Source organism: Lissotriton vulgaris, chromosome 1_1, assembly GCF_964263255.1.
Source record: "Lissotriton vulgaris chromosome 1_1, aLisVul1.2, whole genome shotgun sequence".
Lineage (NCBI taxonomy): Eukaryota > Metazoa > Chordata > Amphibia > Caudata > Salamandridae > Lissotriton > Lissotriton vulgaris.
Genome location: NC_141685.1, coordinates 188,978,987 through 189,004,585, shown reverse-complemented (window position 1 = coordinate 189,004,585; position 25,599 = coordinate 188,978,987). Strand labels below are relative to the sequence as shown.

General features: G+C 50.9%; 1 protein-coding gene across 1 annotated transcript in view; it reads left to right on the top strand.

The window, feature by feature from the left end:
• LOC147738138 (uncharacterized) overlaps window positions 1–25,599 on the top strand; it is a 70,016-nt gene that overhangs the window by 39,825 nt on the left and 4,592 nt on the right. The window lies entirely within an intron of this gene.

Below are 25,599 nucleotides of genomic sequence, written 5' to 3'. Positions count from 1 at the left end.
CAGGTTGTCCCATTTAGACGATGTTAAATGTTATGTTATGTTAAAAATACTTATAAAGCGCGCGCACACCACTAGGTTTCATGGCGCTGCAGACAAAGGAGGCCTGCCGCTAAGTGATTTATTCATAAGCCTGGCGAAAGAGCCAGGTCTTTAAGAGTTTCTAAAATTGAGGATATGATATAATCGATCTAATGTCCTGAGGAAGAGAATTCCAAAATTGAGGGGCTAGGACTGCAAATCTTAGTCCCCCCTACCCCCCCCCCCCCCCCCCAATTTCTAGCGTTTAAAGGATGGAGTAGCTAGGGGATTCAAATGGGAAGGCCTAAGATCCTGAATGTGGATATATCTCTGGACCCGAGTAGGTACAGACACTGGGCAGTTGCCTTGGAGCGCTTTAAAGAGGAGGCGTCCCAACTTCAATGCACTGCGTTCGACTACCAGAAGCCAATGTAACTTTTTCATAAGAGGGGTGACATACTGCATTCTTGGCTGGCGATAGATTAATCTAGCAGCCTGGTTTGGCACTAGTTGCAGTCTTTTAGATTGATATGCTGGAATGCCAAAGTAAAGAGTTAGTGTAGTTAATGTGAGAGATGACTAAGGCTAAAGCAACTTGGGTAAGAGCTTCAGTTGGGAGAAATCTGCTGTTCTCCAGTAATGGGGTAACTTTCATAGATTCACATGCTTAAATCATTCCCCGTAGTCAAAGTGGGATTCCCACGGTACATAGAATAGCAATATAGCAATAGCATAGCGAAAGCATAGCTAAAAGAGCAATAGGAAGTATTGTAACATGGACATTAATAGGAAAAAACTTGTCACTTTAATAACTTGTCCAAGTCATTTGATATGGTACAAACTCCAGCCAATCAGGCGACAGCACCCTCTGGAACCTTCTCCTCAGAGGCTCAGGCTCTCAGATTTTCACGTTGTGTGAAGGGGGTCTCCCTGAGCTCTGCTCAGTACCTCTAGCTTTTCCCTTCAGAAACTCTTCAGAATATCTTCACTTCTTTGTCTACTAAAAAGAGGTCACTCGTCAGACACTGTGAGTCTTGTGGGAAACTCCGGCTTTCCCACAAGACTCACAGGCCTTTGACCCTGCTTCCAGGCAGGTCGCACCCCACGCCACCACACAGCCGCCAGCTGCCTCGTGTCCAGCTTCCTGGTTCCCGCTGTTTCCCGATCCTTTCCCGCTCCTGCGTCCTGCAGCCCGCCCCCCTGCTCCCCATTGGCCACCCCGCTCCCGCCTCCCAGCTGCTCCTTCCTCCCTCTCCCCCTCTTAAGTGGGCAGCACAGTGGCGTAGGAGCAACCTTTGACCCTGCTCGCAGGCAGATCGCTCCCCACGCCACCACACAGCCGGCAGCTGCCTCGTGTCCTGCTACCTGCCGCTGCCTCGTTTCCGCAGTTTCCCGATCCTTTCCCGCCGCTGCGTCCCTGCGGCCCCACCCCCTACTCCCCATTGTCCAACCCGCTCCCGCCTCCCAGCTGCTCCTCCCTCCCTCTCCCCCTCTTAAAGGGGCTGCGCAGTGGCGTAGGAGCAACCTTTGACCCTGCTCGCAGGCAGGTGGCTCCCTACACCACCACACAGCCTCCATCTGCCTCGTGTCCTGCTTCCTGCCGCCGCCTGGTTCCTGCCGTTTCCCGATTCTTTCCCGCCGCTGCGTCCCTGCGGCCCCACCCCCCTGCTCCCCATTGGCCCCTGCCTCCCAGCTGCTCCTCCCTCCCTTTCCCCCTCTTATGGAGGCCGCGCCACTGGTACGCCAAAGGCGCGCCATAGGCAAGCCCGTCTGCGCCCGTCCGGACGCCAGAATCCCTGGACCCCGCGAACGCCACAAAACCAGACTCCGCTGCGATGCCATCACCCTCTACGCACTCATCGCCGGCCGAAACCACACCTGTTTCCAAGCCGCCCGAAATGGACTCACGGACCTTTCTCCTGCCACACCTGCAGCTTCACCCGCGACAGAACCACCAAACCTCCTAGGACTGGACCCAACCACCTATGCTGCATAATCCTCAACACCCGCTCCGCTCGCAAACACGCCGTTGAGCTCTGGGATCTGCGCAACACCTCTGCCCAAAACGTGGCCTTCCAGACCGAAACCTGGTGGAAAGACTCCTCGGCGTTCGACATTGCCATAGCCATCCCGGACGGCTACAAGATCACCCGCAGGGATCGCGCCAACGGAATTGGAGGAGGAATAGCCATCATCCACAAGTCCACCCTCAAGGTCGCCACCCACGCAGATGACACCCTCAACACCTCCGAACACCTGCACTTCCGGATCCACACCGACCCCAACACCGCCCTCAGAGGAACACTCATCTACAGACCACCCGGACCCCGTGCTCAATTCAGCGACTCCATCACCAACCTCGTCAGCACCCACGCACTCGCCTCCACAAACTACATCCTCCTCGGGGACCTGAATTTCCACCTCGAGAACAACAACGACGCCAACTCCGCCACCCTGATCGACAACCTTGCCAACCTCGGCGTCAGACTTGTCACCACACCCACCCACGCCACTGGCCACACTTGGACCCCATCTTCTCCACAGGCACACACATCGTCTTCGACCACACCACCGAACTCCACTGGACCGACCACCACTGCATCCATTTCACCTTCAACAAACCAACCATACACCACCGCACCCAACAGCTGCCTCGCCGCTGCTGGAGCAAAGTCACCGAAGACCAGCTGATCACCACCCTCGCCCAAAACCCGCCCACCGACCCGACCAACCCAGACACCGCAGCCCGCAACCTCAAACAGTGGATCGACGACTGTGCCAACACCCTCGCCCCACTCAAGAAACCCTCGAACAACCACGCCAGGAAGAGAGCCACCTTGTTCACCGATGAGCTGCAGACCTCCAAACGCGCCTGCTGGAAACTGGAGAAGATATTGCTCCATGAACGCACTCCGGACAACCACGCAGCCCACAAGGACGCCACCAGCAGACATCACCACCTCATCGGATTAGCCAAGAGATCCTCCTTTAAAGACTACATGGCTAACAATGCACATGACAGCAAAGAGCTCTTCAACATCGTAGAGGAACTCACCAACCCCAGCGCCAACGCCAACCACATACTGCCCTCGCAAGAACTGTGCAACTCACTAGCCATCTTCTTGCACTGCAAGATCGCTGACATCCATGACAGCTTCAACACCATGACCACCCCGTCTACGCCAGACCCCACCTCCTCTGAACACCACCAGCGCCAACCACCTGACCTCCTGGTCCGACGACGACGAGACACACAAGGTCATCAACTCCATCCACTCAGGATCTCTGTAAGACCCGTGCCCACACCACGTATTCAACAAAGAAGACGCTGCCATTGCACCCCAACTACGGAAGGTCATCAACATCTCCTTCGAAACAGCGACATTCCTGGAAAACTGGAAACATGCCAAAATCAACACCCTCCTCAAGGAGCCTAAGGTGGACCCCAAGGACCTCAAGAACTTCCGGCCCATCTCCCTGCTTCCGTTCCCGGCAAAGGTCATCGAGAAAATCATCAATATGCAACTGGCCCGCCACCTGGAGAAGTGTGGCTCATGGGTTAGAGGCGGCAGACCTGGGGCTTGAGTTCGGCCCTGGACCAGGGTTCAATTCCCCGCCTCGGCGAGTCTTGGGCTCAAAATTCCACGGACTCGTTAATTCTCGCTCCGGTGCCTTCTCGACTCACGGGTTCACACTCTGCGACTCTGGGCAATAGCTTGCTTAATCTCCACAACGGCCCCTCGCGGTGGGATGCCTGGCTTTCACCTTGTGGATACCCTGCCGGGGTTATCTCACAGGGGAATACCAGGACGGGTTCCCTAAGCAAGCGCGGAGATGCCCCAGGGTAAGTCGTGCGCTATATAAGTTTCATTCATTTCATTTCATTCACCTGGAAGACAACAACATCTTGGACCCGTCCTAGTCCGGGTTCAGACGAAACCACAGCACTGAGACAGCCCTCATCGCCGCCACAAACTACATCAGGCTCCAACAGCGAAACATCAGCCCTCATCCTCCTGGACCTGTTAGCCGCCTTCGACATGGTCTGCCATTGCACTCTAAAGACACGCCTACTAGAAGCCGGAATCCAAGAGAAGGTCCTTGACTGTACCACGTCCTTCCTCTCCGTCAGAACTCAGAGCGTCCGCCTCCCGCCCTTCCGATCTGAGGCCACCGACATCATCTGCGGCATCCCCAAGGGCTCATCACTCAGCCTGACGCTTTTCAACATCTATATGGCCCCCCTCGCACAAATGGCCCGCCACAACGACCTAAACATCATCTCCTACGCCGACGACACCCAGCTCATCCTCTGCCTCACCAAGGACCCGCACACCGCCAAAACTAACCTCCACGAGGGAATGAAGGCCGTCGCCGACTGAATGAGGAACAGCCGTCTGAAGCTTAACTCGGACAAGACAGAGGTACTCATCCTTGGACCCACCCCCTCAGCCTGGGACGACTCCTGGTGGCCGACCACACTGGGAACTGCACCGACACCAACTGGCCATGCACGCAACCTAGGATTCATCCTCAACTCCTCCCTCTCCATGTCAAAACAGGTCAACGCCGTATCCTCCTTCTGCTACAACACCCTCCGCATGCTCCGCAGGATCTACAAATGGATCCCGACCGAAACAAGAAGAACGGTGACACAGGCCCTCGTCAGCAGCAGACTGGACTACGCCGTTGTCCCCCGCATCCAACGAACAACCTCCGGCGGCAGATCCTTCTCCTACCTCGCCGCCAAGACCCAGAACACCCTCCCTACCCACCTATGGCAGACCCAAGACCTACTTGCCTTCAGAAGACTCCTCAAGACCTGGCTCTTCGAGCAGTAGCGGCACCCCTCCCCCCTCAGCGCCTTGAGACCCTCACAGGTAAGTAGCGCGCTTTACAAGTACTCTGATTGATTGATTAATTGATTCATTCATTCATTTCGAAGACCTCTACAAAAAGTGTATCTACTTCCTCCACCCTGAACATCAGGTGAGAGATTGTAAAATCAGCAGCACTTTTCCTCAAAAGACTTTAAGGGACAGAGAGGGACGTCTACTTCTGTGGTTACAGAAACTCAAGACCAAGGATAATCCCTTATCACATGTTGAGAGTGATTCCTCTCTCAGACTGTCATCTCTAAGAAGATGGTATCTGCTAAGGCTAAGGTGCTCAAGAAAGACCACACCTCTACTCATTAGGGCCAGACTTCTTCCTCAAAAAGGGATCCTGCACCTTCTAAGGGACTACTTATGCCCTCTACGCCTATGAGATCTGCCTTTAAGTCTCAGGTGTCTAAGTCTCTTCCTGAGACAAATTTGTCTAAACAATCGGTTCCTCGTCAACAAAGTCTTCCGTCGCCACTGCTACAACGACGACTTCCACCTTCTCTTCTCCTCAACCTACAATGATTATGTTGTCAGCTTCCTCTCGGTCGACGTTTGTCATGGTGTCGGTGAAGCCTCACTCATCTGCCACCTCCCTCACTTCGTCGTCGGCGAAAAAGTGGTCTGTCTCCGGTCAGTCGTCGAAGGATGCCTCCTCACCGACGAGACGGTCGATGGCTCTCGGGGCTCCACCTGCTTCGTCGAAGGTTGCCTCGTCGACGGTTGCCTCGTCGACAGAACATGAAGCCTTTCCTTACAGAACTTCAACCACTCTCTTTGTCGTCGACCGCTGAGTCGGCGGCGACATCCTTGGTTTCACCTTCAGCTTTTATGTCTCTAGTCCCCTTGAAATCTTCACCAACACTTTTGCCGCCTTCAGGAACGACAGATGTTTCCCTACTTCAACGTATGGGTCATTTGGCCGTTCTCTGCCCTGGCTCCCTTGAGGGGGGTTGTCGCACTCTGTGCTGGGGTTGCCTTGGAGGTCTGTCGTTCCCTGTTTGTCTTGGAACTGGCTCCCCTTGATGGGTCTTGGTCGGGGTTGTAGTCCTGCTGCATGTTGTCATGACATTTTGCATATGTTCCTTGTCTTAAGGGTGGTATTGTTTTCATACTGGCAGGGTGGCTGCTCATGGCGGTGCTCTGTTGTTTCTTCTTTCCCTGCTTTTGGGTACTGCAGTGTTGGCACTGCTCCTTATGGTGTTCTTCGTCACCATTCCTTCTTTTCTATTTTTCTGCTTTTTCACACACTGTTCCCATGCTCCCACAGTTTCTCTATTGGCTTCGGCTGAGCGGAGTCGCGTGATGGTGTCACCCCTGCACGCAAGGATGCTGTGGCAAAAGGTTTTCCGGATCCAGTTTCATGCCTGGGGATAATTCTACGTTTAGGAATCTGGGGCTACAATCGTCTCTACCAGATACATCGTTACCCAAGGTAAGTAACTCGTACAACAGGTACATCATAGAAAGACTGATGGACGCAATGAAGCGGACCTAGAGATATATGCATAACACAGAAAATATAGAGGTCTTGATTTAGAGTTTGGTGAGCAGGGTACTCCTTCACAAGCGTGTTTGAGTATCCTGTCCAACAAACGGATGGTCTGCCTGACCTAGTGCAAGTCAGGTGGATTGTCATGTGTCCAGCCTTACTTGGGTGCCGTAGGTGTAAATACATCGGACGGCCATTCCTTTTTAGATCAAGCAGTCTGATGTATTTTTCTCTTATTCAGGACCACCAGGGAATACCTGGCTGTTGTGATGAGAATTCTTTTTTTGAAAGAACCCCACTTCCTGGGAGAAAATTAAACAGGGAGAAAGTTCCAAGGGTGTGAGGGTGATTAGTTATTGGTTTTTAAAAACAAACTGCAGCTTTGGAAGCTTGTTTTTGAAAAACACAAAAGTTGATGAATGACCGCCTGAAACATGGCAGACACTCACCACCCCTGCGGTGCCTCCAGAGGAGCCACCATGGCTGCTGCTCCTCTGAAGGGACAGAGAGTGCCACAGGGCCAGCAGAGATCTCTAACAAGTCTGGTGACCCTTTGGACTTTAATTCAAACCCATAGTCTTGATAATTGACAAATTAAGGAGTGGAGAAAAGAGAGAGTTAATTAGAATGCTGCCTATATGTGATTTATTTTATGTGTATAAGTAAATGAGAAGACGCTGCTGTGCTCCTTACCTTAACGCAGCCTTTTTAAAAAAACCTGCTATATATGTCGCATTGGTTTATCTATGCAATGTCAGCTGAACAAGTTACTGGTTATGTTAAATTATGTCATACTGGATTGCGGTCTAGAAAACATACAAGGGCCAAATGCTTCAGTGTGACAAAGCAAGGGAATTTCAGTCCCGCCTCTATGTTCAGTCCAGTTCTGGGGCCGCGGGATAGGCAGCGGCTACTGGGTTGAGGTCACTTTCCTTTGATGTCATGTGACCTGTCCTAGTAAGACTGTGCAAACTGACCAAGTAATCCCTTTTATGTACTTGACTCTCAAGTTAGCGAGGGCGAGCAGTCACAATATTCTCAGCTTCGTAATGTCGACCAGCTGGAACTCGGAGCTCAACAATAGATCAACAGACTCAATTTAATAAGTGACCATCACACTGCTTACCTTGCCAAGACACAGGTACTTTTAAAAACTTTTTTTATTGAACTAGTGCTCAATCGATGGTGTTGACAACGAAAATACAGTGCACATTAGTGAGAGTGATTAGACCAAAGAGGCAAAGTCTGCAAATATGGAGTGAGTAACATAGCTTGGCTTGTGCTGACACTCCCTGGCCAAATCCCACTACATAAACCTAGATTGCAAGGATTGTACATATTTAACTTTGACTACTTCATGGCGCTTCACATTGCCTGGTAGCTCTACTATCCCTCCCATATCTTTTCCTATTTACAAGGCAAGCCCCTGCTGAGATACACCCTGTGTCTACCCGTTGACACCAATCAAGATCTGCTTCCTATTCTTCCACCCTGGGGGGTGAGCTGGCTCCCCAACCCCGTGCAATATTACGCTTGCAAACCGCTGAAGCCAGGGCCAGTCATATTCTGCGAAAACTATGCAATGTCACTTCACTCGTGATAGTCAGGAGGTGCCATTTGGCCCCCATGGGGATCGCTAGTCCCATGACTTGGGACATAATTCTCATAATCTCTACCCAGTAGTATTGAATTACCGGACAACTCCACACCACATTAAAAAAAGCCCTCCCCCCCTTCACATTCCCTTATGCAGAGAGGTGGCCGCCCGCCCTATTCGGTGCAACAAAGTTCTGGAGTAATAGGTCCTATGTAGGATCTGTAGTTAAATTAGACCAAAACGAGTTCTAATTGCCACCTCCCTGGCACCCTGAATGGCCTCAACCCAATCGCCAAGCGTGCCTAGATCCCTCTGCCACACATCCCTCCGCGTCCCTAAGGGATCCAGGGAATTGTAGATCAACTTCCTATAGATGGTTGAGATTGCTTTTTCAGTCTGGGATTAGTTAGCAGCTGGTCCTCCAGTGGGGATGCTTCAGGCAACTGCTCCCCTTCCCACGATCCACCTGCAAATGTCAGAACCGTTTTTAGTCACCTAATTTATAGTTTTGCTGTAGGATCGTGAAGGACACAAGCTCCTGTCTCCGCCACACGTCGCTTGGCCGCTCTAAGCTAATCAATCTCCATTATGTGAAGCCCTGCAATCCTCCCACTGCACTTAAGAGATCACCATCATACAGTGGAGTAATTTCAGTCAGCTTACCTTCCCAGCCTAAATACTTGGTAGCCTCTTTCCTCACCCTTACCAATGTTTGGGTATGGGTAGGTAGGGTGTGTGAGAAGTTGGCCTGGTATATAATGCTCACTAATCCTTAGTGATCACTTTGTACCATGCCAAGCAACCCTTATGATGATGGTTGTAATTCAACCTTGTAGACCAGTTATCCTAGTGGTAACGTGGACAAAGCAGTCTTAGGCTAAACTCTGAAAGGCATGTGAAGCCAGCTGTTATACCATACACAACCCCCTTGAATACCAAATGAAAGGGACACCACACAGATATATATTGAAAATATATATTGATTTATTAACTATAAAATCCCCTGGACTCTTTATGAGCACAGAAGCACAAGCGTTAAATCACAAGACAGTTTAAAATACACAAAAGTTGCACAATATGGATGAGCCCTAGGGGCCACCTAAACCATATACTAAGAAAGTGGTATAAGAGATACCAGGAGGAAAGTGAAGAGGCCTAGGGCCTTGGGAATCGCTGGAGCTATTCGAGACTAGTTGTGACTAAGTCGGGAGAGGCCCACGGGACTCGGGTGCAGTGTTCAAAGTGCACGCACTTTCCAATACAAAGTCTATGGTGCGTAAAAAGTACAAAGTTAGTTTAAGGGCACTTCCGCTGAACCTAGAGGAACAAAACCTAAGACACAGACCCTAGAGGTGTGTACCAGTGTAGGGACACCGGCTTTGCAATGTTACCTCACCCACAGGAAGTGGGTGCACAGGGTCGAAGTGGCGTTGGGTTTTGACACGCAGGTTCTTGGCGCTTGAAGCTGAAGATGCTGCAGGCGATGTGAAGGAGAAGTGTCCGGTGGATCCAAGGGTGGATCTGAAGTGGTGAAGACCTGAAAGCAGAGGGGACAATGTTCAAAGTCACTGACAAGTGACCACCGTGTAACCAGATTGGAACCAGGCAAAGTCGGGTGCAAACAGGTGATGAGGTGTTGATTCTCTCTGCAGCCACGTGGACACGAAGAGGTCAAGGACGTCCAGGAGTCGATCACGAGCTGTCCCTCGAAGGCTCTAGCTGATGGCGGTGTCGGCAACTCGATTGAAGCAAACAAGCCTTGGCTAACGCAAGCCACGGGGAAAGTGAAAAAGGCTTATTACTCGGACCAGCAAAGTCAGAGCGGGTACTCCTTTCTACAGGAGCGAGGGCAGGTCTGGAGCAACCAGACCCACAGTGTAAATCGTAGGTTTCGTCGCCAAGATGGCCGCTGACCACGTGACAAGTGGCCGGGATGGCGAGTCGAGTGGCACAAAGCAAAAGGGCCCCACGCAGATCGTGGAGATGCTGGAGGGCTGATCTTTGGTGCAAATGCTGCTCGGTTGTGGGGCTTCTAAAACCCCAAAGCACAGAGTCGAGGGTGCCTCGGGTGCTGCGCAGTCAGCGTCTCGGGGGTCTTTCAAGATGTCCGCTCCCACGTCTCTCGGTGCCTCCACGGGTCCCTTCTTTGCAGGGACTGTGGATCGGGCTGGGAGAAGTCTGGGAAGCTGGGTCTTGTCAGGCTCTGCACTCGGGCTCCGGCGGGAGGCGGCGGCAAAGCAGACGTCGAGGTGCTGGGTGATGCCTGTGTTCACAGGGTGGCCCCTCCTAGGCCACAAGGGAGATTCTCTTCAGTCTTCTGTGCAGCAGAATGTCGAAGTCCAGTCTTCTTCTTGTTTAAAGTTGATTTCAGGATGATCTGCTGTGCAATGGCACTGCTCCCCCTCTTATTCCCAAACTGGGGGTGGATCACCTACTAGGTCCCTCCTCTGGGAGGAACCAGGAAGGGGGGCGGTTACACCCCCTTTCCTTTGTCCAGCTCCGCGCCAGGACTGGGGCTGGAAGGCCCCAGAACCGGTTTGGACTGGCCTATGCACGGGGACACCTTGTGTGCCCCGGGCATGTCTGATTCTATTCAGCCCTGTCCTACCCAATACACAAAATCCTGTCTGGGGTGGTGCTCGCACCTCCCAAGGCAGGAAACCCTTTGTCCAGGCCACCATCTGCCGAGTTTCGGTCAGCAGCAGGAGGCCAGACTTGTGTCTGTGGTGGCAGCGTCCATTTTGTGAAGCTGAGGCTCTGTTTAACTTTAACCGGGTTTAAGGCTACGCACATGTCGTGTCCCTCTAGAAGGGTGGAATGCTATCCCCGTCGCCAGAATTGGCGAGGGGATAGTATTCCAATTCGTATGACACCTTACTCGACATGTTTTGATAAAGCCAAACCAAAGATAGCATTTAACCGCGAGGATTATAATGCACTTAAGAGTATATGGTATGGCAATATCCCGGAACAGCTTAGGGAGTTGTTCCCGACAGCTGCAGACAGGCTCAGCTCATGCTAGAGCACCATCTCACATATTTCCAAGCACTCTGCCTCCAGGATTGATGAGGCCTTCCATAGGAGTGGCTGATAGGAACATATGTGTCCAGTTTAGGGTTAGGCACAGACATACTGTACCTAAGTAAGAGGTGGTTACACCGACTTACCCCAGCTGAGTGATCAGCCAGTTGTGTCAAATATGGAGGCCAGGCCAGGGGTGGCATAATACATGCTGCAGCCCCTGGTAGGCCTTGGATACACCTATGCCCTGGGCACCTAGGGTGCACTAATACAGGGGCTCATAAGGGGAACCAGTTCCAATTCGTAATGCACCTAAAGTGCATTGGCAGTAATTTTAAGGAGAGAGCAATCAGCCTGGGGCCCTGAATAGCAGGATCCCAGGCCAACTAAGTCAAAAACCAGCTAAACACCAGGCAAAAAGTTTGGGGGTAACCATAGTCAGATATCCACCTTCCTACATAACCCCCCCCCCAAACGAAAGGAGATAAGGCTATCCTTGACCAGGTAAGCCTATATTGCCTAAGTGGCCATATAAGGAAGTACCAGCTCTGGCTTGGTAACCCCCTGTCTCATGGTCCACTAAGCAATCCCTCACCCTAAGGGTATCTGAGGGTCTCCACCATAGGGAATCTCTACCTGTGGTGTGTCTTTGCAAAGTCAAAGGCTGGTGTTGAGATGGAGTACTGAAGTGAGTTTCCTCTGTAGGGCTCAGCTTCCTCCAATCACTCTCCACCATGTGTGCCTTTCTTTCTCTGACTGAGTTGCACTGTGCTCTCAGGGTCAACCTCTGGCTACCTAAAGCTGGAGGCTGGGTCCCTCTGTTTGGCTTACTGGAGGGACAGGTCAGGTTTGGGCCCTTAGGGTCCCAGGTTTGGCTGTGCCCAACAATATCCATCTGGGGGAGGTCCCTAACTACTTGTAAGGGGGATCCCTCAGTAGTTTTTAAAGCTTGCACCTCACTAGGGCTACTAGTTTCGGTGCCCCTAATCTGCTGATGGGGGTGCTTTATTTGACAGGGGGCCCTTTGGGTCTCACTGTCCTTCTTGTCCTCTGCAGCCCTGGGCTGAGTAAGGCAAGGTAGAGAGGGGCAGGTTACCTGCTCCAGACTGGGTCCCTCCTGAGAAGGGTCCACTGCCATCAGAGGCTCTGTCAGGCCAGGCCTAACAACCTCTGGGTCAGTTCCTTCATCAGGGGTAAGATCAGTTCCCTGAGGAGGCTGATCCTTTCCTAAAGTCTGGTGGGAGGGAGATTTCTCTTCCTCCTCAATGCTCTCTGTTTGGGTGGAGTGATCCATCATTTCAGGCTTCACTACCCAGGTATCAGTTTGAGTTTGGGCTGTGGCCATCACAGCCCCACCAACCTTTTCAGGAGGAGACTCAGTTTGGGTATGGGCTGTTACTAGTACAGCCCTGCTACTCTTTCCAGGAGGGAAGTTATCTAAAGATGGGGCTGAGGTTTGCTCAGCCCTCCCAACCTTTTCAGGAAGGACATCTTGAATTGGGGCTGTAGCCATTACAGCCCCACTAACCTTTCCATGGAGATTTACCATTCTAGAATGGGTTTGCTGTTCAACCTCAGCCCAGGCTGAGATTTCCAAATCATTACCCAGTAGGCAATCTACAGGCAAGTTTGCTGACACTGCCACTCTCTTTGGGCCAGTGACACCTCCCCAGCTAAGATTGACTACTGCCATGGGATGATTGGATTCTATGCCATCAATGTTTGTCACCTGATATTTGGCATCAGGTAAAAGTTGCCTTGAGGGGACTAGACATTCAGCCACCATGGTGATGCTAGCCCCTGTGTCTCTGAAGGCCTCAACTTTCAAGCCATTGATGAGGGGCTCCTGTCTATACTTGCTCAAAGTGTTTGGGCAAGCTGTGAAATTGGCAAACCCCATTCCAGTCTCATAGACAAGAGTATCTGAGTTAGGGGACCTGGATAGGCCAGAGTCCACCTGTCCTCCAAAAGTAAACCCACCCAAATTCTTGGGGGTGCTCCCACCACCTGGGGGACCACTGCTAACAGTGACAGGAGGTGTTGGAGCCTTACCTGGAGGTATATTCTCCTTATTGCCATTCTTGGGACAACAGCTATCTGTTTTGTAATGCCCCACCTGTTTACAGGTATGACAATAAGGCTTTTTCTGGGATGTAGAAGTGTCTTGGGACCCACCCCCATTCTTGGAGTTTTGGGGCCCTGGGGAAGTCTTTTCCTTACTTTTATCCCCACCCTTCTCTTGAGGCTTGGTAGTCTCTTTCTTTTGGTCACCACCCTGGTTCTTAGGCCTGATCCTGGTTCTGACCCATTTGTCTGCCCTCCTACCCAATTCTTGTGGGGAGGTCAGATCAGAGTCAACCAGGTGCTGATGTAGAAGCTGATTTTGACAATTACTTAAGATTTGCTCTCTCATAATTAAATTATACAATCCTGTATAGTCAGTAACCTTACTTCCCAGCAACCAGCCCTCCAGAGCCTTAGTGGCACACTCAACAAATTCAGACCAGTCCTGAATCTGTGTCTTCTGGGTATCTCTGAACATTAACCTGTACTGTTCAGTGGTTAAGCCTAACCCATCAATCAGAGCACTCTTCAGGACCATGTAGTTTCTAGAATCCTCATCACTAACTGTGAGGAGTCTGTCTCTGCCTCTACCTTCAAAGGAGAGCCACAAGATTGCTGCCCACTGCTCCTGAGGGATCTGCTGTACCATGCAGGCTCTCTCAAGTGCAGTCATCCATTTGTGGATATCATCCCCAGCTTTGTAGGGGGGCACAATCTTACTCAGGTTTCTTGTATCAAAGGACCTGTCTTTATCCTTCTGGATATTGCTGCCACCAGTGGATCCTAATCCACTCTCTCTAGGCTGTCTTGCTCTAGCAAGTTTCTCTTGGGCCAGGGCAATTTCCAACTCTTGTCTCTGGACTCTCAATTCAGCCTCTCTAATTTGAGATTCTCTCAATTTGGCCTCATGTTCCCTTCTCTGAGGGCTAGTCATCCCCCTTCTGGAGTGACCATGAGAGCCTCTAGAAGCATGGGAGTTGTCAGAGTCACCTGAGTGAGTCCTTCTCCTCCTAGGCTTCTGGTTAAGTCCACCTGGGGGTCTGAATGGGTTGTTACCTGATTCATTCCCAAGTAAGCTTAAGTTAGCCTGGTTCAGTCTACTGACCAGCACCTGACTATTTCTGTCATCATCTGACTCACTGCTTTCCACCTCCTCCTCCTCTTCTTCTTCCTCTTCATCTACCTGAGGAGCTCCAGTGGTGGAGGCTTCCTCATCTACCAGGATGATAGGGGCAGGGGGGTCTACAGTGTCATCCTCTGAAGGATGGCCTCCTTCAGCATTCCCTGTGGGGTTTGCTTTAGAGGTCTTTAGAGCCTCAGACTGATCCAAGAGCTCTCTTAGGTGGTCTGTAGTAGGGGAAGGCCCTGTCTTCAGACCCCTTAAGACACAAAGCTGTCTTAATTCCTTAAAGGGAAAAATAGCAAACTGGGATGGTGCCCTTGGAGGGTCACTCTCAACAGGAGTAAGTCCACTGGACCCCTCTGTTCCAGACATTGCTCCAGTGTGGGTGGATGTGTTGCAATCTACCTACACTGGTGTTTACCTACTAAACCTATCTAGTAGTTGTAGCTAGGGTGTGCTACTCCCTTTGCTCTACAACAACTAAGTTCAGTAGAACTTAAGTATACTAGTCTTGTTTTATATGTACCTAGCAGGTACCTGTATGATCTTTCAAATGATAATCTCAAAGATTGTAATGGTAAAACAACAGCAAGCTCAGATCCCAATCCGCTGCTCACCAATGTGAGAAGTTGGCCTGGTATATAATGCTCACTAATCCTTAGTGATCACTTTGTACCATGCCAAGCAACCCTTATGATGATGGTTGTAATTCAACCTTGTAGACCAGTTATCCTAGTGGTAACGTGGACAAAGCAGTCTTAGGCTAAACTCTGAAAGGCATGTGAAGCCAGCTGTTATACCATACACAACCCCCTTGAATACCAAATGAAAGGGACACCACACAGATATATATTGAAAATATATATTGATTTATTAACTATAAAATCCCCTGGACTCTTTATGAGCACAGAAGCACAAGCGTTAAATCACAAGACAGTTTAAAATACACAAAAGTTGCACAATATGGATGAGCCCTAGGGGCCACCTAAACCATATACTAAGAAAGTGGTATAAGAGATACCAGGAGGAAAGTGAAGAGGCCTAGGGCCTTGGGAATCGCTGGAGCTATTCGAGACTAGTTGTGACTAAGTCGGGAGAGGCCCACGGGACTCGGGTGCAGTGTTCAAAGTGCACGCACTTTCCAATACAAAGTCTATGGTGCGTAAAAAGTACAAAGTTAGTTTAAGGGCACTTCCGCTGAACCTAGAGGAACAAAACTTAAGACACAGACCCTAGAGGTGTGTACCAGTGTAGGGACACCGGCTTTGCAATGTTACCTCACCCACAGGAAGTGGGTGCACAGGGTCGAAGTGGCGTTGGGTTTTGACACGCAGGTTCTTGGCGCTTGAAGCTGAAGATGCTGCAGGCGATGTGAAGGAGAAGTGTCCGGTGGATCCAAGGGTGGATCTGAAGTGGTGAAGACCTGAAAGCAGAGGGGACAATGTTCAAAGTCACTGACCAGTGACCACCGTGGAACCAGATTGGAACCAGGCAAAGTCGGGTGCAAACAGGTGATGAGGTGTTGATTCTCTCTGCAGCCACGTGGACACGAAGAGGTCAAGGACGTCCAGGAGTCGATCACGAGCTGTCCCTCGAAGGCTCTAGCTGATGGCGGTGTCGGCAACTCGATTGAAGCAAACAAGCCTTGGCTAACGCAAGCCACGGGGAAAGTGAAAAAGGCTTATTACTCGGACCAGCAAAGTCAGAGCGGGTACTCCTTTCTACAGGAGCGAGGGCAGGTCTGGAGCAACCAGACCCACAGTGTAAATCGTAGGTTTCGTCGCCAAGATGGCCGCTGACCACGTGACAAGTGGCCGGGATGGCGAGTCGAGTGGCACAAAGCAAAAGGGCCCCACGCAGATCGTGGAGATGCTGGAGGGCTGATCTTTGGTGCAAATGCTGCTCGGTTGTGGGGCTTCTAAAACCCCAAAGCACAGAGTCGAGGGTGCCTCGGGTGCTGCGCAGTCAGCGTCTCAGGGGTCTTTCAAGATGTCCGCTCCCACGTCTCTCGGTGCCTCCACGGGTCCCTTCTTTGCAGGGACTGTGGATCGGGCTGGGAGAAGTCTGGGAAGCTGGGTCTTGTCAGGCTCTGCACTCGGGCTCCGGCGGGAGGCGGCGGCAAAGCAGACGTCGAGGTGCTGGGTGATGCCTGTGTTCACAGGGTGGCCCCTCCTAGGCCACAAGGGAGATTCTCTTCAGTCTTCTGTGCAGCAGAATGTCGAAGTCCAGTCTTCTTCTTGTTTAAAGTTGATTTCAGGATGATCTGCTGTGCAATGGCACTGCTCCCCCTCTTATTCCCAAACTGGGGGTGGATCACCTACTAGGTCCCTCCTCTGGGAGGAACCAGGAAGGGGGGCGGTTACACCCCCTTTCCTTTGTCCAGCTCCGCGCCAGGACTGGGGCTGGAAGGCCCCAGAACCGGTTTGGACTGGCCTATGCACGGGGACACCTTGTGTGCCCCGGGCATGTCTGATTCTATTCAGCCCTGTCCTACCCAATACACAAAATCCTGTCTGGGGTGGTGCTCGCACCTCCCAAGGCAGGAAACCCTTTGTCCAGGCCACCATCTGCCGAGTTTCGGTCAGCAGCAGGAGGCCAGACTTGTGTCTGTGGTGGCAGCGTCCATTTTGTGAAGCTGAGGCTCTGTTTAACTTTAACCGGGGTTAAGGCTACGCACATGTCGTGTCCCTCTAGAAGGGTGGAATGCTATCCCCGTCGCCAGAATTGGCGAGGGGATAGTATTCCAATTCGTATGACACCTTACTCGACATGTTTTGATAAAGCCAAACCAAAGATAGCATTTAACCGCGAGGATTATAATGCACTTAAGAGTATATGGTATGGCAATATCCCGGAACAGATTAGGGAGTTGTTCCCGACAGCTGCAGACAGGCTCAGCTCATGCTAGAGCACCATCTCACATATTTCCAAGCACTCTGCCTCCAGGATTGATGAGGCCTTCCATAGGAGTGGCTGATAGGAACATATGTGTCCAGTTTAGGGTTAGGCACAGACATACTGTACCTAAGTAAGAGGTGGTTACACCGACTTACCCCAGCTGAGTGATCAGCCAGTTGTGTCAAATATGGAGGCCAGGCCAGGGGTGGCATAATACATGCTGCAGCCCCTGGTAGGCCTTGGATACACCTATGCCCTGGGCACCTAGGGTGCACTAATACAGGGGCTCATAAGGGGAACCAGTTCCAATTCGTAATGCACCTAAAGTGCATTGGCAGTAATTTTAAGGAGAGAGCAATCAGCCTGGGGCCCTGAATAGCAGGATCCCAGGCCAACTAAGTCAAAAACCAGCTAAACACCAGGCAAAAAGTTTGGGGGTAACCATAGTCAGATATCCACCTTCCTACAGGGTGCACTCATACTTTCTTTGATACAGCACCGGGGTGGGGAAACCTCTCTTGCCCATGGCCAATCTATCTACCCGGTAAGCAGGTTCCCCACGGTCCGCAAAAACCCAGTTGTTGACTGCCACCAGCTGCGTGGCCCAGTAATACTTGAAAATGGTCCGGACCGCCGGTCCACCTTAATAAACTCCCCTCTGCAACTTACTCAGCGTGAAGTGCCACCATCCCACAACAGGAGCCGAAGTTCTCAGTCTACCTTTTGAAAGAAATTGTCCGGTGGGATCTTAAACGACGTTTCTTGCACGATGTACAGGAGACCCTGGAGGGTTATCACTTTAAATAGGGCTACCCGGCCCAGTAAGGAGAGCCGGAGCGCCTGCCAGTTTGGGGTATCCCTGTGACACCGGTCTAATTTCGGGAGTTTGTTCCTGCCTGTGGCTCTCTTGTAATGAACCCTCCCAAATATTCTGTTTGAAATCTATTTTTATTTTGTAAGTAAAGAATAGAACACAGGTCCTGATATACACAGCGTTAAGCCCACAACCCTATTTAGGGCCGGCAGCGTACTGTAAGAGAGTCTACAAAAGTATGGAGAAGCAGTAGCAAAGTAGCTTGAACACAGCAGGTCGCCTACAACCTTTGTTGGGCCGGCCGCGGGACATATTATGTATAGCAATATTGGTCTATTGTGGGAAGTCGCAGGACCCTTTAAAACAACAACACTAAGAACACGGGCAAGAGGCCCATAATAAGTGAGCAGTGATGAGTGGACAGAAAAGTGTCAGAAAGAGAAGAGGTAGTAGGAAAGACAGATTATGCCCAAATATTTAAAGCCATGTAGTGCCATCCGCTTCTTCCGTTTCCAGCCAAAGTCATCGAGAAGACCGTCAACAAGCAGATGGCCGCCTTCCTCGAGACGAACGGATCCCTCGACCCCTCACAGTCCGGCTTCCGAGCCAAACACAGCACCGAGACCGCCCTCATCGCCGCCACCGATGACATCCGAGCCCTGATGGACAATGGAGAAACAGCGGCCCTCATCCTCCTAGACCTCTCAGCGGCATTCGACACGGTCTGCCACCGCACCCTAGTGCAGCGCCTCAGCAACATCGGAATCCAGGACAAGGCGCTGGAATGGATCATCTCCTTCCTCGACGGAAGAACACAGCGAGTCCGCCTACCACCGTACAAGTCAGAGGCCTCCGAAGTCATCTGCGGCGTCCCCCAAGGATCATCACTGAGCCCCACCCTCTTCAACGTCTACATGAGCCCCCTCGCGGCCATCGTACGCAAACACCACCTCAGCATCATCTCCTACGCCGACGACACCCAGCTGATCCTCTCCCTGACCAACAACCCCGCCGCCGCCAGAGCCAACCTGCACGAAGGGATGAAAGAGGTAGCCGAGTGGATGACGACCAGCCGCCTGAAACTGAACTCGGACAAGACGGAGGTCCTCATCCTGGGCTCTTCACCCTCCGCCTGGGACGACTCCTGGTGGCCTCCCACCCTGGGCACCGCACCCAAACCGACAGACCATGCACGAAACCTGGGCTTCATCCTGGACTCCTCCCTCTCCATGACCAGGCAAGTCAACAGCGTCTCCTCGGCGTGCTTCAACATCCTACGCATGCTACGGAAGATCTTCTGGTGGATCCCCACAGAGACCAGGAAGACCGTCACCCAGGCCCTCGTCACCAGCCGACTGGACTACGGCAACGCCCTCTACGCCGGGACCACCGCCAAGCTCCAGAAGAGACTCCAGCGGATCCAAAACGCCTCAGCCAGACTCATCCTCGACATCCCACGATCCAGCCACATCTCCGGGCATCTGAGAGACCTTCACTGGCTCCCCATCAACAAGAGAATCACCTTCCGCCTCCTCACCCACGCACACAAAGCGCTACACGACCAAGGCCCGAGCTACCTCAACAGCCGAGTCAACTTCTACGCTCCCAAACGCCACCTCCGATCAGCCAACCACGCCCTCGCCGCCGTCCCCCGCATCCGAAGAGCGACTACAGGAGGAAGGTCCTTCTCCTTCCTGGCCGCCAAGACCTGGAACTCCCTCCCGTCCGACCTACGCCTGACCCAAGACCACCTCTCCTTCAGGAAGAAGCTGAAGACCTGGCTGTTCGAGCAGTAGCGGCACCCCCCCTCCCCAGCGCCTTGAGACCCTACGGGTATGTAGCGCGCTTTAGAAGTGTCATTGATTGATTGATTGATTGATCCGAACTGTGCACTCAGAGTACAGCTGCAAGTTCCCTGCCTCCAGCAGGAATATTAAGGACTTCTTCCAATTGATCTTATATCCTGAATGATCTCCAAATATGTGAAAAATTTGTAGGATTCGTTCACTCGAGAAGGCTGATTACGTGTCCTACAGCAAACCGTCAGCGTGGAGGGAGATTCTATCATCCCACTCCTGATCAACTGGAATACCCCGTATGAGAGGTAATGGCGAACCCACTCACATGAGAAGAACATAGGAGACAAGGAACATCCCTGTCGGACGGCAAAGACTGTGTTATTGACGTGCATGCACGCTAGAGGATTTACAAAAAGGGGGTGGTGATGAACAGAGTGTCTGAGTTAAACAGACCACTCTTACCCAGTCCAAAGATCTGGGCTTGATCCATCACCGTTATTTATCTCACTGCCCCATCCCAGCTCAGAACCTGGCTATATGCAAATCAGTCTGTCCCTGGCCCAGTGCATCATGGGAACAGGGCAGACTAAACTACCAAGCCAATTCTTCACCAGAAAGGAGACAAGCTACCGAGGACCGGTTTCTGGCATTTCAGCCTTCTTCGGCCCGGCTTGCTTGAATCCTGATGGAGCAGTGAGAAAGGGACTCATGTCTGAGTATACCCTGCCACACCTATAGTGGCCAAAAACGATTTACAAAAAGGGGGTGGTGATGAACAGAGTGTCGGAGTTAAACAGACCACTCTTACCCAGTCCAAAGATCAGGGCTTGATCCATCACCGTTATTTATCTCACTGCCCCATCCCAGCTCAGAACCTGGCTATATGCAAATCAGTCTGTCCCTGGCCCAGTGCATCATGGGAACAGGGCAGACTAAACTACCAAGCCAATTCTTCACCAGAAAGGAGACAAGCTACCGAGGACCGGTTTCTGGCATTTCAGCCTTCTTCGGCCCGGCTTGCTTGAATCCTGATGGAGCAGTGAGAAAGGGACTCATGTCTGAGTATACCCTGCCACACCTATAGTGGCCAAAAACGATTTACAAAAAGGGGGTGGTGATGAACAGAGTGTCTGAGTTAAACAGACCACTCTTACCCAGTCCAAAGATCAGGGCTTGATCCATCACCGTTATTTATCTCACTGCCCCATCCCAGCTCAGAACCTGGCTATATGCAAATCAGTCTGTCCCTGGCCCAGTGCATCATGGGAACAGGGCAGACTAAACTACCAAGCCAATTCTTCACCAGAAAGGAGACAAGCTACCGAGGACCGGTTTCTGGCATTTCAGCCTTCTTCGGCCCGGCTTGCTTGAATCCTGATGGAGCAGTGAGAAAGGGACTCATGTCTGAGTATACCCTGCCACACCTATAGTGGCCAAAAACGATTTACAAAAAGGGGGTGGTGATGAACAGAGTGTCTGAGTTAAACAGACCACTCTTACCCAGTCCAAAGATCAGGGCTTGATCCATCACCGTTATTTATCTCACTGCCCCATCCCAGCTCAGAACCTGGCTATATGCAAATCAGTCTGTCCCTGGCCCAGTGCATCATGGGAACAGGGCAGACTAAACTACCAAGCCAATTCTTCACCAGAAAGGAGACAAGCTACCGAGGACCGGTTTCTGGCATTTCAGCCTTCTTCGGCCCGGCTTGCTTGAATCCTGATGGAGCAGTGAGAAAGGGACTCATGTCTGAGTATACCCTGCCACACCTATAGTGGCCAAAAACGATTTACAAAAAGGGGGTGGTGATGAACAGAGTGTCTGAGTTAAACAGACCACTCTTACCCAGTCCAAAGATCAGGGCTTGATCCATCACCGTTATTTATCTCACTGCCCATCCCAGCTCAGAACCTGGCTATATGCAAATCAGTCTGTCCCTGGCCCAGTGCATCATGGGAACAGGGCAGACTAAACTACCAAGCCAATTCTTCACCAGAAAGGAGACAAGCTACCGAGGTCGGTTTCTGGCATTTCAGCCTTCTTCGGCCCGGCTTGCTTGAATCCTGATGGAGCAGTGAGAAAGGGACTCATGTCTGAGTATACCCTTGTTTCCTTCCCAGTGTAAGAATTGGCTTTTGTAGTTTGGTTTGCCCTGTTCCCATCATGCACTGGGACAGGAACAGACTAATTTGCATACAGCCAGGTTCTGAAACTGGGATGGTGCAGTGAGCTAAAAAACGGTGTTGGATCTAGCCCTGATCTCTTGACTGGGTGAGAGCTTTCTGCTTAATTCAGAGACTCTGTCCCTCACCACCCCTTGTTGTAAATATGCACGCTAGAGGAGCTACATACAAGAGCATGACAGCAGCGCCACTGGTTCAGCAAACGAATCCCCTGTTGCATGTGGTACTCCATTAAGGTGTTGGAGATTTAAGCACGTTCCCTGGTGTGGCATAAAGCCCGATTGATCAGGATGATCCACTTTTGCAATTACTGTCTGCAGGCAGATCGCTAGGGCCTACGTAAGGACCTTAGTCTCAAAATTAAGCAGGGAGATAGATCTATAAGACCCACACTCAGTTGCTGGTTCGTCCTTTTTTGGGATGACCACCACCTCAGACGTTCTTTGGTCCTCTGGGAGGCAGCCTTATTTTCAGGCAGTCTGAAACCTACTCTGGAGGTACTCCCTGATTTTATCCATCATGCTTTTATATAATTCTAAGGGGAGCTCATTGTCCCCCGTTGTTTGCCCTGTATGCAAGGTTCTTATCGTCTTATTTATTTAGTCTACCATCAGGTCTTGGTCTAGTGTGTCTCTGTCCTCATTTGTTAGCATTGGCAGGGTCAGGTCTTTCAGGAAGTCTCTACCAGTATTTCCGTCGCCTTGTTGTCAGTGACCTCAAGGATCCAGTTCCGTCCTTTGTCTCGTCTTTTTAGCCATGCAAGCAACTTATTGGCTTTATCACCCACATCATAGAGACAATGCTCGGTAGCCACCGCATGAGTGCACGCTATTTTCCATTAGTGCTCTTAATGTGTGCTGCTTCAGTTGATGATGTAATGGGAGAGAAACTGATTCCCCACTTGCCAAGCGAGCCTCCGGGACAGCACATTCCCTGTCTTGACCCTCGCTTTTCAATTTACGTTGCTTCGGCATTCCCCCAATCAAGGCTTGTGTCTGGCCTCAAATCACTGCCTTGAATTCATCTTATAGTATGCAAGCTGATTCAACAGGCCGCCCGTTCTCCTTAAAATAGAAGCCTGCTCCATCTCTCATACGAGCTTTGAACGTCTGATCTTTTAAATATCACGGATCAACCCTTGGGGGTAGCATGAAGTCCACAACCGGACCATCGAGTTGCACCTCCTCCAGCGAATAGTCTGAGATTCCCCCTGCTATGTGTGTAGTGGCACTAAAATTAACTTTATGGACAGTCTAGGTGAAAAGACAGTGCAGGCATGCCAGACTACCATGTGCCAAAGACAGGTGTGTCCGGTTCTGATCCATCTTCCCCTCTTGGGACATTTAGGAGTATCATGAATATAGTATAGGTGCAGTTCTGTCACCCCAGTCACCTCAGTGCCTATATGCTCTGTCGTAATCGTCTTACCCTTGCACAGGATGAGTCAGTCTTGTCTGGGTCTCTTTCCTGTTTCCCGGCCCTTGAATTGCACGACCACACTTTTGAGAGATCAGTGACTCACCAGCAGGCTTTTGTGGATGTAGTGCTGCATTCAGTAATGGCTGTAATTCCAGAAACCGGTCCTAGGAAGCTTGTTTCCAGTCCAGGTAAGGCATGGCTTGGCAGCTCGGGCTGGACTGTTCCCATGAGGCACAGAGTCAGACTGATTTGCATATGGCCATGTCTGAACTGTGGTGGCAGAGTGGGCTAAAGAACGATGATGGATTAAACCCAGATGTTGACTGGGTGTGAGTGTTTGATTGGTTCAGATGCTCCGTTCCATCACCACCTCCTTTTGTACCGATTCAGTAGGGCACCCACTCTGTCTTTTCTTCGCAGTGGACTGAAGATCAGCAGTCCCCAGGTAGCAGTCACACCTGGCCTGTCGGTTAGTGCAGCCCCTCTGGATGCCAGACTGTCAGCAATTGAGCCCACACTGTCCCGGCTGGACCACAGGCGTAAGCTTAGACAGGGTGATCGACACTGGGATAGTTGTAGTCCCTCATGGGCCTCTGACACAGAGTAGTCAGGAATTCAGCAGCTCAAAGCCAGTAGATTCAGACCCTGGTGCGTTAGGAATTTGGCAAATACAGCCATAAACAGGCCGGTTGGCAGCACACAATCGTCCAACTGGGCCTCAACAATCACATCGTCGTAGACTATTATTTTCTGCCTTGAACTGTTGGGAGAGTCTGGAACAGAGGGGGTTCCCCCAGACTAGCTGGTCCTGCTGGATGGCTTTCCTGCCCGCCCTACAGATACCGGGGATGTGTCGGACCTTGCTTCTTCCAGGACAGCCTTGTCCTCCTGCTGGATAGTCAAACTCCCTTCCCTTTCTTACCAGACAGGCAAGCTTCTAGGCTCCTCAGGACAGGTACTCGGCTTCTCCATTAAGTAATTAAGCCTGCAGGCGATGTCACTTCAACTCAGAGGGGCCGTCAGGCTGACACCATCCCTGGTGACACAGCAGGCACCTGAGTACTTTGTAGAGCACTTTATTCATTGGTAACAGAGGACTTTTAACTGGGGTATTAAAAACGGATAGATGGTCCCACTTGTATACCCAACGGGCAGGCAGGAGATGCGGTTTACTCTGTCACACTCTCACATTGCATTGATGCATTGCACAGGCTACGCACACCAACACGCTAAACACGCACTTGATGTTAACGCAAAGTCTAGGCACAGGCATAGAAATGGAGCATTACATGGGTGTGTCAGCAGGATGCCACTACACTGACCATGATGCACGTATCTCATCAGGCTATTGATCCTTACAACAGGGTGCATTGCCACCACCGCTCTAGCTGTTAAACCCATGACAGTCCTCTGCCTTAAATAAGGGCACACTTGGTGTGACCCTCCAGGTCACAGGACCTGTCCAAGACCTCTCATAGTTCCTTGTTAGAAGTTGCACAGTACTGGGGTTGCAGAAAATCTCATGTAATTGTATTTTTTTCTCTTTGTGGTAGATTTACCCCAGGAACGTGCAGATACAAGTTTGGCGCCATAAACTGGGGAGTTGCCACGAGGAACAGATTCTTCTGCCTGTCAAACCACATGCCTTTCACTATTTCATAGTGTTTTTCTGATTTTATTTACTACTTGTTTTAAGCAGTTGGTATATATATATATATATATATATATATATATATATATATATATATATATATATATATATATATATATATATATATATATATATATATGCATGTAGTTGGTTGGGGGGAGATGGGTGAAGCAGGGGAAGGAAGGGGAAAGCATTTTCTAACAGAGGGAAGAATTGTGTTTCCCCCAGTTAGTAAAAAAAAACAGCATACCTATTGGCTGCCTCTGCTGCACCCAGAGTCCTGTGCATCTTTTCAGTCTAATTTTTCTATCTTGAAAAAAATTGTGGCTTGTTTTTCTACACCCGGTAAATCCAGGTGCAGAAAAACCAAACAACTGGTAATCAGGTGGAATAAAATGAACACATGAAAGTATACCTTAATTTCATTGCCCTTGATTCATACTCTGGACCATAGTTGAGGGATAAGTCTAGGCATAGTCCTCGCAGCACATAATAGATTTGCGTGCGGCAGCGGCCAGAACTTAAAAGTCAGGATACCAGATACAAGTTGGTGGTAACTCAGGGCAGGGGGAAACACCTGTTGTCCATGGAGGGGAAATTCCTGTCCCAAAAATCTACATTAACAATTAATGAATA